The 13,865-nt window shown below is 44.3% G+C and overlaps 1 pseudogene; it reads left to right on the top strand.

Moving 5' to 3' along the window:
- LOC103642573 (uncharacterized) overlaps positions 1-11,625 on the top strand; it is a 65,513-nt pseudogene extending 53,888 nt beyond the window's left edge.
- Positions 11,626-13,865: the final 2,240 nt, after the last annotated feature.

Here is a 13,865-nt window from a genome sequence, read left to right as displayed (position 1 = left end):
TCGCTGTAAGCTCTGCATTCCCGTAGGAACGACTTTTGAGCAGAAAACTTACACTGCGCTCCCTTTGGAACGGCTTTTTGTGACTTCATCAACTTACTCTGCGTTCCTTAGAACGACTTTCTGTTGCTTCGAAGGATTTTTAATAATTCGAAGGTCCTCCTTGTTAGCTTCAGGGACTTAAGCCTGTGAAGAAAATGGGTTTTCCTCGTGGGAAACAACGAAATTATTACATGAAAACTAATAATGTTCTTTGTTTCACAGAAAATAAAACTGAATAGAAAAGACTGCTATCAAAGGTAGGATATGTGTCAATAAATGTGCTTCGACTCTGGCACAGTGCTGTTGACTGTGCGAGCTTCGGATTGTTCTCTGAAGTCCCTTTGGTGTGGGGCATATTGACTCCCTTCTGGCTGTTGACCCTGTTGCAGTGGAGGTGGAGGCGGAGGCTGCTGCCAGGAAGCTTGAGGTTGACTTGCCGAAGCTACAGAAGCTGCAGGGTGGTTGTCTATGTATTGTGGGATGTAAGGTGGATGATACGAAGCAGTGTGCATGACCTGCTTCGGCTGAGCTTGTTGAGATGCAGCTTCGGCTATTTCCTTTTGCTTCTGGATTGTAATATGGCACGTCCTGGTGGTATGGCCCTTGCTTTCTCCACAGAACAAGCAAAACAGTTTCCTTGGTTGATCTCCGAATCTTCCGCCGAAGCCCCTGGCGCCTCTGCCTCTTGGAGCTGGTGGCCGGAAGAAAGTTTGTTGTTGCCCCGAAGCCTGTGAGGAGCACTGCGGTCTGTTCTGCTGACTCCCCTTATCATCATTCTGAGTGGAGTTATGGATGGACCTGACATGCCTCGGATAGGATCTTCCTCCGAAGCCCCTGGTCATTTCAGAAAATCTGAAGGCCTCCTCCCTTCTTTGGCGAAAGTCATTGTCAGCACGAATGTACTCGTCCATCTTTTGGAGCAGCTTCTCCAGGGTCTGAGGAGGCTTCCTAGCAAAGTATTGAGCAGCAGGTCCAGGACGAAGCCCCTTGATCATGGCTTCGATGACAATTTCATTGGGCACCGTTGGTGCCTGCGCCCTCAAACGCAAGAACCTTCTGACATACGCCTGAAGGTATTCTTCATGATCCTGAGTGCACTGGAACAAGGCTTGAGCAGTGACCGGCTTCGTCTGAAATCCTTGAAAGCTGGTCAATAACATATCCTTCAGCTTCTGCCATGAAGTGATCGTTCCTGGCCGAAGGGAGGAATACCAGGTCTGAGCAACACTCCTGACGGCCATAACGAAAGACTTTGCCATTACTGCAGCATTGCCACCATACGAAGACACTGTTGCTTCGTAACTCATCAAGAACTGCTTCGGGTCCGAATGGCCATCGAACATGGGAAGCTGGGGTGGCTTATAGGACGGAGGCCAAGGTGTAGCCTGCAGCTCAGCGGACAGAGGAGAAGCATCGTCGAAAACAAAATTTCCATGATGGAAATTGTCATACCAGTCATCTTCATTGAAGAAGCCCTCCTGATGAAGGTCTTTTTGTTGAGGCCTTCGGTTCTGCTCATCGTGGGTAAGATGACGGACTTCTTCAGAAGCTTCGTCTATCTGCCTCTGCAGCTCAGCTAGCCTGGCCATCTTCTCCTTCTTCCTCTGCACCTGTTGATGTAGCATCTCCATGTCCCTGATCTCTTGGTCTAGTTCATCCTCCTGAATCGTCGGGCTGACAGCCTTCCTCTTCTGGTTTCGGGCCTCCCGAAGAGAGACGGTCTCCTGGTTGGGGTCCAGCGGTTGCAGTGCTGCAGCCCCAGTCGCTGAAGCTTTCTTCGGCGCCATAGCGAGGGTCTATAGCTTCCGAAGGTGTTCAAAAAAACTCGAAGTGGAAGTGAGTTCACCGGAGGTGGGCGCCAATGTTGGGGACTTGTTCTCAAATGCTATGAGTTAAGAACAAGGCAACACAGAAAATGTTAAACGATAAAGTCCTTCGTCCTTCGAAGCATTATTTCCCTTAGGATATAACGATCTCCGGACGAAGGTCACGAAGGACGAACCTTCTTCATCACAGTATACAAAAGACGAAGCATATAAAACATAAAAGATAACATGAATATTCATATAATATTATTCATTTAACTTTATTATATTATCATAGAAAAATAGAAACAATATTGTATTATAAATGTACCTTCGGCTTGGAAGGAGATGAAAGTACAAGTGTGACGCAAAAAGCGAATGCCAAGTCAGCGTGAACAGTACGGGGGTACTGTTCACCTATTTATAGGCACGGGATACAACCCATACAAAATTACATACATGCCCTTTACATTTGGTGATAATTCCATAGCAATCTATCGAGGTCTAAATGGCCTTTTCATCTTTAAGTCGGTTCCCTTTTCTGCGAACATGCCGAAGCTTTCCTGCTTCACAGCTTCGGCACTGCCAACCTTCGTATCTTTTGAGGTTCTCCCTCTTTGATATATGTCCGAAGGTACCTGTTCACACATTACACTCTAGAAACACTGTTAAATCATGTTTTTGAGGACCTTCGGAAGCCGAAGGCCCCCAACAATAGCTAAAATTCCCCGTGCACCAGAAAATGCACAGACATCCCCGCGATCACTTAAGATTTCTTCGAAGCTCTCGACCTCCCCACTTATCCATTCGATAACACCTTCAAGGTCGCCTCGTATGAAGTTCTCATCGGTAGAATAGGCGCCCACGTTGGCGAAGCTAGCTTTTATTTTCTCCATGCAGCCCAAGGATTTTTCAAAGCATCTTTCCTTGGATGCACGAAGTTCTTCAACAGATTTCTCTAAATGGTTTTTCCAATATTCGTTGATCTCTCGGTTAGCTTCTGCGAGTGCACATTTTTCTTTGGCTTCTGCCAACTGTTTCCGAAGGTTTTCAATTTCATTCTTTTGGATTTCGGCTTGAGCCTTGAAACTAGTTTCATCTTCTTTCACTTTGTTTACCAATTAAATCAAGATTTTGTCTTTTTCAAGACCTTCGTTTCTTAATTCGATTACCTCTGATCGAAGGTTGTTGAGAGCCATTGTATATCCTTCATCTTCAATGTTTTTCTGGGCCCTGAGGGCATTACTGGGAATCAGGCCCTACAAGTGAAGGAAAGAATAAGTATGACAAATAAAATACCCCATTTTTAAATTCAAATGTAACTCTTATACCTTTATGCTGTTATACGCTAAGCTGTCAGCAAGCTCATCCTTCGATAAGATTGAAAGGCCATCTTCCAGCTTCGGGAATCCGATGCTTCTACCTATCTCCCAGCAAACAGATATTTCTTTATTATCCGAGAGACAGTACAAAAAATCTTCTTCCCCACTGCCATTAAACACTAATGCCCTCTTCGGGTATTTCAATTTTTGGGCATAGTGTCGTGCTTCTAGCTTTTCTTCTTGAGAAAGTCCCTTTCCCGAAGCATGACGAATGATGTAATCAGTGCTTTCTTTTGAAGCTTCGGGAGCAGGAGTTTCAACCTTTTCAGACGCAATTTGCTATGTCGCCTTTTCTTCAACTACGGCAGACTCTGTTTCGGTGGGCACTGAAGGCCCAGCTTCGGTTTTAGCCTGAATTGTTGCAGCTTTGACTTCTGCCTGCTTCATTTCAGCTTTGGGTTGTGCCTTGGAAGCTTCGACAATTTTTCTTGTAGGAGCAGGACTCAAGGTTTTTGCTGTTTCTAACACAACATCTAGCACATTTGCCATCCTTCTCCTCTTAGGTGTTGCGGCAGAACTCTTTTGTGCCTTCGGCACTGTTGCCTCTGTTGAAGGGCTCAGAATCTCTGGCATTTTTGTTATTTCTTAAATTTTGACCCATCAGCCTTATCAGCCATCGTCTCAACTAGTTTAACTAAAAGTAACTTCGACATTATAGCCGGCTCTTTAGTCCTCTGCGTAGGAGGAACAGTTTCTTTTGTTTTGGCAGCTGAAGAGGCCCCTTCGTCAAATTCAGGTATCACGGCCGGTTCAATATAACGCGGCCGGTGAGTCAGAACCTTCATCTTTTTGCCCTTCGGCTCAGCTATGATAGTCAAAGCGGCAACCTTTCCAGAAGCAGCAATCTTTCTTTTTACCCCTTGCCGTCGCAGCGGATAACAATAGTCAGGGTATACGAAGCCAATAGCATCGAATACCCTGTTCAACCTTTTCTTATTCCGACCCCCGAAGGCTGCGGACAAGGCATTGTCCTCGGTTTTGGAGTACGCCCCAAGTAATTCATCGCTAGTAGCTTCAATACACTTCAGCCAATCATCATTTGGTTCATCAAACTTATCCCCAAACCTGAATGTATACTTCAGCCGGACCAAACCATGTTCTCTAGAGTTAGTGATGGTATCCTTCGGCATTTCCCAGTTTTTCACAAGCGGCCATACTCTGAATGCTATATGTTCTTGAATTAAATCTCTTGTGCCAATGAAGGAGCAAACAGTACTGAAGGCCTTCTGACACGCTTTGGCGGCATCATCAATTTCGATCTTCGGGCTTCGCAGGCCGAAGCGGGACTAGATGGGACGCATAATGATTTCTTTTATGTCTACCCTCGTCTTTAGATCATTCTTCACATAAAACCACTCTTCCATCCAGGCCCCGGGCCATCTTTTCCGAAATGTTGGCACTGGGTGGCTTGCGTTAGGGCGAGCGATAAATCCATAACAACCGAAGTTGTTGTGGTATTGTTCTTTACCCATGGCCTTCGTCTCATATAGAAGTTCGTGCATACTACAGAAGCACTTCGCACTTGACTCTAGCCCTTGACTCCTTACTGCCCAGACAAAAATCCCCATTCTTATTATAGCTTCGGGGGTGATCTGATGAAGAAAGATTTGGTAGGTCTTCAGCACTTCAACTACAAACTTGCTCAAAGGGAACCTAAGTCCAGCTTTGAAGAAGCTTCGGTAAATCACAACTTCGTTCTCCTCAGGGGCAGGGATGTTGTTGTCTCCGCCAGCCCTCACAATAGACATATCCCAAAAGTACCTTCCTCTCATGTTCTCAAGATGACTCTGTTTGATGGTCGATTTTCCGAAGATTGAATGACTTGGCCGCCAGGGCCGATCCTCAGAATCTTCATCCCCACTTTCCGCACCATAGCTATCGCTGTCACCAGTATCTTCAGACAAACCTTCCAGTATCTCTTTAGTAGTTTTCTCTTTGTTTGTTTTTGCCATCGATTCAACAAATCCAGCAACATAAGGATCCACAGACTTCTTCTCCTCAAACAGCTTCGCTTCTTCGGTCAGCTTCGTTTCTACAACAACCTTCTTTTCCTGAGACATCTTTTCTCCAGACATGGTGAAAATGCGCTTTTTAAACCGATGTTCAGAGAGCTTGAAAATCTAGCAAGCGCTAGTGAGCAAGAGCTAAAAGATTGAGAAAATAATGCAAATGGCACAAGCAGCGTATCAAATGCAACTGGTGCGAGTTCCTATTTATATGTTCAGTGCGCTGCAATTTGGAGGGCCCCGTCTGTCATTGACTGTTGCTATTCTAGCAAAGGGAATGTGTTTTTCGGACCTTCGGCTTAAGGCCTTCGTCTATGTCGCAGTCTGAATTCGTTATCTTAACAAATTAATACTGCGAGGGGCTACTGTTGGGGGCCTTCGTCTTCCGAAGGTCCTCAAAAACATGATTTAACAATGTTTTCCAAGTGTAACATATGAACACGTACCTTCGGACTCAGGTTAAAAGCATATACGATGTGAAAAGCATGGTTGAGACGAAGGCTGATGTTGTTCCGAAGCTACGCGTAAGGGAGCTTTGGCTCAATAATGGTGGAAAAAGGAACCGACTTAAAAGGAAAAAGGCCATTTAGTCCCTGCTGGGTTGTCCATAAGTCAATAGTAAATATGAAGGGCATGAATGTAAATTTACACAGGCTGCGCCCTGTGCCTATAAATAGGTGAACAATACCCCCGTACTGTTCATGTTGACTTGTATTCATCTGTGCGTCATGCTTGGACTTTTACCTTCTATCAAGCCGAAGGTACAAATGTAATTCGATATTGTTTTTGTTTATCTATGCTAAAATAAAGAAGACATATTAACAATGTCATATGATTATTCATGGTGTCTCTTGTATTTCATATGCTTCTTCTTTCATTAACACATATTATGATGATGAAGGTATGTCCTTCATGACCTTCGTCTGAAGATCATTATATCCTAAGGGAAATAATATTTCGAAGGACGAAGGACCTTTAACCAATAACATTTGTGTTGCCTTGTTCTTAATTCATAGTATTTGAGAACAAGTCCCCAACAGAATCATTGCCCAGAGGTGTGTGGTTGTGGATCTGGGTGAAGGAAACACCAATGAGGCAGACTCCAAGCGAAAGAGGTCATGTACAAGTGGTGACAAAGTTCCAGCGGCTCCACCGTCTCCCCTTGCTTCTATTGTTGTTTGTAGATATAGTTCTGCCCACTTCTGGTCCATCTACCGATCATTGAAGCTAGACTAGCGGATTCTCCTAGTTGATGTGAGTTTTGTTAACTAGATATTATACAGTGTTGACGAAGGATCTGTTATCAATTGGGTTCGACCAAGGATGGCCTTCATTCCTGTTGTCGATGTGAGTTTCTGGATGCCATCCTGCACAGTCGTGCATGAATTATTTCTGTTAGCATTGCGTCAGTATTGTTTTTATGCTTCCTCAAATCGAATAGGAGCGGCGATTTGCATTGTTCATTCCTTCATTTTGTGGAGGGTTTTTCCAATCGCGTATGCGTGCGTGCCCGTGGCAAATGTATTATAATATAGGCACGATAACACAAAATATATGAGGCATCTCCTTCCATACCACTGTTATTTTAATCACTGAGAAAGTTGGGATGCTTTATCAGGACTAGTTGATGATTAGGTTAATCATTACTTGTGATGCTCTAATCTAGCCACGTCATTGTAGCTAGCACAAGCAAAGATAAAGTTGGTTTGGTGTGACTGGTAGTTGCCCACATCGTCTGTTTCTATACCCTGCAACCTGTTTGGTGTCCAATTCTCTCACCGATGCTCATTTATTTGTGCTTGCATTCGCTTGTGAATACTAAAGGGAATTTACTCCAAGATGCAAAAGTTAAAATGTTTGTTTGTTTTCTGAATACCATTTTCTGATACATATGTAGTTATTGGCTTGAGAATTTCACGCTCCACGTTGAGTTATCAAAACTACCAATAAATTTTCATTCAGTGATTTAACTGGAATTTATTTATGTGAGAAGTGATTTACACTAGCTTTATGCTGAAAGAAAATTCAAGCATTTGTTGAAAGTTGATGTGCAACTTGTCCAAATTTTGTATAAAGAATGTTTTCTTTGACATGGTTCCTTTGAAAATACACCATTATAGTACATTCTAAAAATAGTCACAAAATTCTATACAAGAAGTTCATCTAGCATAGTGCATATTAACCAGAGTTAGGATTTGTTTTTGTTCTTATTTATTTGTTGTTTGTAAATTGTAAGACACACTATATAGTTTGTTGATTGTGCTAGTATTGCATAAAGTCTGATTTATTACTGCATGATAATCGGCAAGCTGATTTGTTCATATATTACTAATAAATAGTTTCAGAAAGCAGTGAGCTCGGTCTGTGTTCTACCCCTCGCGCCGCTGAGGCCTCTTCCGTTGAGGCATGCTGCTAGGAATGTGTTCGAGGGAGGCGGGAGAAGGGCTTCGAGTCCCCTGCTCCTCACGAGGTATGGGCTGTGGCGCAGACGCCCGACTGCTGCTGTAGTGGCCGGCGAAGCGGAGTTGGCCCTCTGTCACACCCGGTTTTGAAGGTAAACCGAATGCGAACCATGTACGTGCCAGGATCAGTGATTCACGTACACAACGATTACATAAATGACTCATCATAGCACATTGCTTCGAATTACAATAAAGAGTAAGTAATACTATTACAGACTAGAGCCATTTGCATAATATAAATCAAAGTACACAGAATCGAAATGTAGCCAACGTAAACAACCCACCACAGGCAGCTGACTGGGGGAGGTTGCTAGCCTAATCCTCGAACTCGTCGAAGTCCTGGAACTCCCGGACATCCGCCTCGACACCGTTCTCCTTCTTCTTTACCTGAGCATAGATTGCACCAAAGGCAACCTAGTGTTTTGTGAAAGCAAGGGTGAGTACACATCAACGTACTCAGCAAATGTCCTGTTTGGCTGTAGTGGACTAGCTTTATGTGGGGTTAAGTCAAGCAGTTGCTTTTAGTTGGTCAGGTTATTAATACTAGTGGAAAGCCAGGTTTTAGCATTAACCCAAGTTCTTAACCTAAAGTACCCTTTCCAAACGGAAAGAATACCCCTTACCATTACCATAGTCATAATCGTAACCATCATCCTCGTCACCACCTGTAAACCAACCATCTCTGATCAAGTATCTCTAATCAATGGAGCTCCCTTGGCCGCTCATAACCGCGAGCACGACTGATATATCAGTTTCATAACACTCTGCAGAGGTTGCGCACTTTACCCACAAGTCATGATTCCCTCTCTAGCCCCAGGCTTGCAAGACCCTTATTCACTCCCAAGGTGAATGGCCAGGGATTCACTACGAAGCCTTTACAAAGATTCCCTGAGGCTGTAGTCGCCCGTTAGGTTTCCTAAATGCACCACACTCCTCCCTAAGGGGCGAACCAACCTTGGCAGAGCGAGCCGCATACACCGAGCCCCATTAATGGCACGACGGCGAAGCGAACTACACCCCAGTTCCTCTAATTATTCAGCTAAGGGCGTCCCAGTCCACCCTCATGGTTGCACTGTTTTCCCGGGCGGTCATCCAACGAACCAGTCCTTACGGAGAGGCACTCAAGAAACAGCTCGAGTCCCCTTAAATATCACCAGTCCAACATCATAATCATAATGACAACATCGTATCATGAGTGTTCACATCATGTTCATCGATTAAAGTAAAGCAATAGCATGAATCTAACCATAGTAGCCCAAAAGGTAATCAAGAACCAGGTAAATAGAAAGCTAGTCAATCCTTAGGTTGTTCATAGTATGTGGGACAGTGAATTATAAAGTAAATGGGACATAATGGGTCAGAGGACACTTGCCTTCACCAAACAGATGCTCAGGGTCTTCAAACTTGTAGAACTTGAAGAGTTAGATCGCTTGGTCGCCAACGCTTGATCGTCGATTCCTCGAAGCTCGGAAGAGAACCACGATCTAATCGCAACGCGGAGCGAAGACGAATAGGCACAAGCAAACAAACATATGTGCATAAGAACATTACACCCTACAAGGTAAAACATTATAAAAACGAGCAATACAAAATAGAGAGCGCTTCTACAGTTATGCAAGGAAAAGAACCGCGATAGTCGAAGCTACGGTCGAATGGTTAGCGTGTTTACACTAAGCGAATATTAATTAGAGTATTTAATCCGATATATCTCAAATATAAATAATATTTACTACTTAGTTTTGGCTAACTTACTGTTTTAATTGTGGATGACTAAATAAATAACTAATTAACTTACATAAGTAATTATAAGCGAATGGTTTAATCTCGCGCGCGGACAACGCGCGATACGCGCGAACGGCGCGCGGCAAGGCGCGCGACACACGTGAAACAACACGCGTCAACACGCGAAAACAGTGAGACGATAAGCTAGAACCGCTAACCGATCCCGCATCCTATTAAGAAAGTGTTAATTACAACATTTCCATCGACATAATCACATTAACGGGTTTTTATACGAGAACAGGTTAGAGCTATACCTAAATTAGAATGTTATTTTATTAATCATTGGACAACCAAATAATCAATTAAATAGCTAAATCCTGTGATGCGAGAAAATACTATTATTAACGTGTACTCGACAGGATTACGAAGTTACCACAATTAGAACAGGATCAAATGTATTTGCGATGCACACACATTGAATACGTACTAGTTCACAGTTCAAAACGATGGAATCTCATGCGGCCACAACCCATCTCACCCACGAACAGGACGATTGCTTCTTCTTCTCGTTCTCCACTGCGCACATGAGAACTAACACGAAGGGAGGAGCTCGGCGAGGGTGGCCTTTCGGTCGACCACGACGGCTGGATGTCAGCCAGGGCCCGCTGGGAGCACACTGCGGCGGGCTATGGAGCCGGGGCCGGACGCCTGGGCATGCGGGACAGGCGCGCAGGAGAGGGCTCGGCAGCGGGCTAGGAGCTAGGCCGCGCGAGTCACGCTGGCTGGCCGCGAGCCGCCGCGCCGGGTAGAGACCGAGCAGGATGGCCACGTAGGCTGCCGCGCAGGGCAAGCCGTGGGCCGCCGTGTCGGCTGCCGTGCCATGGCCGCGAGCCGCCGTGCCATGGTGCCGAGCCGCCGTGCTGGGTCGAGCGCCCGCACGCCGAGCCGGGGCCGCTGGTTGCTGCTGCTGCTGGTTGCCAAGGAGAGCAGGGAACGAATGCTTGGGGTTGAAGAAGTCGTGGACGTGCGTGAAGAGGAACAACCTGGTGGCTGGGAAACAGGAGTAGTGGCGGCTAGGGAAGGGAGGGGGCAGTTGAGGGAAATAGGCCTGACAACTGGGTCTCGCACCCTGCTGACGGGTGGGCCCACGAACTGGATGGGCGCTACCCGTGCTCCCGTGCGCGCGACGAGGCTGGAAGGCCGAGCGGGCCACGGACATGCCGAGCAGCTGAGCCTTCTCTTTCTTTTTTGTTTATTTTGAAATTCATTTTCCTCTTTTTCTTAACGCATGTTATTCAAAATGTATGAATAAATATTTGTTCTTTTTCAAAATATTAAAATAAAAATCATAATAATTAAAAATAATAATATTTCCAAATAGAATATTCAATAAATATTTTTGGTAAATTTCTATTATTAATTAAATTGGGCTTCGCAAAAGAGAATAAATTAACTCGTCGAACTCTTTCAAGTCAATCAACAACAAGAAGACTAATGCTCCAGCATGTGATGCAATGATCAAAAACCCTTTTTGAGATCCATTAATACATTTAATACTTCCATAAAAGAAAAATATTCCTTCTCTATTTTTAAAAGATAAAGAAAGGCAAAGGAAGAAGAGGGTAACACCTGAATTTGGTGGATATTAGAAAAGAAAATTTTATACCCCCAAATTCAGGGTGTTACACCCTCGAAGATGTGGATGCCGCGATGAGGGTGGCCGCCGACGACGACAGCATCACGGCCACGGTGGTGTCTGTGCTGCTCACACTTGCGTTCATCAGCCTCTCCATCCTCACCCTCGGGGTGCGTGTCCTTCCATGAAAATCATTAGCTGGGTTGCGACTTGCTGCTTGCGAACTGTTGTGGCATTGGAAGGTCGATGCTGGTCTCTCCAGACGCCAGACTGTGCTTTTGGCTGGCTCACGATTCTCTTTGCAATGCAGGTGATATACCTGTCGGTGCAGGACTTCTTGTAGAAGAGGGAAAATGAGAAGTTTGAGAAGGAGGAGGCCGAAAAGCAGAAAGAGGAGGCGAGGAAGAATAGGGCTAAGTACAGGCAGAAGAGAAGAAATTATTGATCTCGGGATGAACTACCCCCACCAATGTGACCATTTCTTCTTCTTTTCCACCCTGTTTCTTGTAATAGCAATGATTTTGTATGTAGCGTTGCACCTTTGGTATCACATTGTGGTTTTCCTTCACTCCATTGTCGGCTCTTGGATGCTATAACACTGAACTCCATTGCCGGCTCCATTGCTTGGGGTTGTGCTCACGCCATCAGTTTTGGAGTCTCTTGGATGCTGTAACACTGAACTCCATTGTCGGCTCCATTGCCCGGGGTTGTGCTCACGCCATCAGTTTTGGAGTCCGGAGGAGGTAGGACACTCACTATTCTCGTTTTCCCCAAAATAGAACATCTCTTCCAACATTATTACTGTCCAGTTGAGTACATACTGTCAAAATCCATCAGAAATATCTAACAGACTCTTGTTATCGGTAGCTCTCCTACTCGATTTGTTAAATATCTAAATGACTATTGATATATGCAGGGAGGAAAAGCAGGGTAGCCAGAATCTATGTTGGTGTCGCCTGTTTCATTGTGTTCATGATGATCCTTTCAGTAATAGGCCTTTTTAGGAAGTAAAGGAAACGTTCGTGCTCTGGTTTCTGCAAGAGGTTTGCACATAAACAAATTTTTATTGCAGTCTAGGCTCCAACCTTTGGTTGATAAACACTCTCACCATAAGTAACGAAGGAATAAGAATAAATGATGGGAGATACAAGAATCTGAAAATGAATAAATGATGTGACAGGTTGTTGTAGAGCAGCATGATCTAAGTGAATGCATAACTCTACTCTTATATTATATCATTCCTCTCAATCCATGTCTTTTAACTGGTGAATCATTTTAGTTTTTTGTTTCTTTTATGCTTTATACAGGCTTACACAGACCTGTTTTGACAAGAGTCGAGCAGCGATGCTTCCATTTCGGACCATGACCTAGCTAAAGGCTAATGGTTCCAAATCTCTAAGTACCGAAGACAGGGCTAGCTCCTCGTTTTTTGTCATGTCAAAAAAATCGTGTATGAATGCAACAATATTGGCAAAATATCATTGTACTTTATATTTTGATATAATGTGAACAAAACAAGTGCCCTATGAGACCATCGTGATTTATGCATTTTCAAACTAAATTTTACGACACTTCTTGTTGTGTTTTATGCTTCCATTAAAAAACAGTCTTACTGTGCTTTACGCCAAATTTATGACATTTGTTATGTGTTTTACAGCAATCTCTTGCGAAGTGAGATTGTGCGCGTGTTTTACACTAAATTTCGTACTCGTTTAGGCTATTTTAGCTCACGTTTTACGCTGAAATCATTCGAGCCAAAACCCGCGCACGATAGGCTGCACGTGATTTTGACGCCGTAATTTTGGGCCTCGTTTGCTTTTACAAAACAGATATAGGATTTACGATAAATTTCGTACTCATTTACACTATTTTGGATCACGTTTTATGCTGGAATCGGCCCGAGCCAGAACCCGCACACGATCGGCTGCACGCGATTTTCACGTCGTAATTTTGGGCCCCGTTTGCTGTTACAAAATAGATATAGGAAGTACGCTAAATTTCGTACTCATTTACGCTGGAATCCGACCGAGCCAGAACCCACGCACGATCGGCTGCACGCGATTTTCACGCCGTAATTTTGGGCTTCGTTTGCTGTTACAAAACAGATATAGGATTTACGCTAAATTTCGTACTCATTTACGCTGTTTTAGCTCACGTTTTACGCTGGAATCCGCCCGAGCCAGAACCCGCGCACGATCAGCTGCACGTGATTTTCACGCCGTAATTTTGGGGCTCGTTTGCTGTTACAAAACAGATATAGGATTTACGCTAAATTTCGTACTCATTTACGTTGGTTTAGCTCACGTTTTACGCTAGAATTTGCCCGAGCAAGAACCCGTGCACGATCGGTTGCACGCGATTTTCACGCCGTAATTTTGAGCCTCGTTTGCTGTTACAAAACAGATATAGGATTTACGCTAAATTTCATACTCATTTATGCTGTTTTAGCTCACGTTTTACACTGGAATCCGCCCGAGCCAGAACCAGAACCAGATTAGGCGCGCGTGGATATACCTGACTGGGGCTTCCCATACTAATGGAAGCCCAGGGCTTCCATTATCTCTTCCTTATATATATATATATATATATATATATATATATATATATCCCTGGGCTCTCAATAACTGTAGAGAGCCCTGGCCACCAACACCAACAAATCCAGTTAAGCCCACTTCTGTTCACTATTTATGCAACCAAACTAATTTAGCGTAAACATAGCACCACCCTTGAACCCACGTTCCATAAAAAGCGGGTTAGGCCCACTTTCCACGCGGTCAACCACCCATGCCATAATCAAAACATCTTTACACCAA

Source organism: Zea mays, chromosome 10 (assembly GCF_902167145.1).
Source record: "Zea mays cultivar B73 chromosome 10, Zm-B73-REFERENCE-NAM-5.0, whole genome shotgun sequence".
NCBI lineage: Eukaryota > Viridiplantae > Streptophyta > Magnoliopsida > Poales > Poaceae > Zea > Zea mays.
The sequence above is the reverse complement of the archived record's forward strand: the minus strand, read 5'-3'. Positions and strand labels throughout refer to the sequence as shown.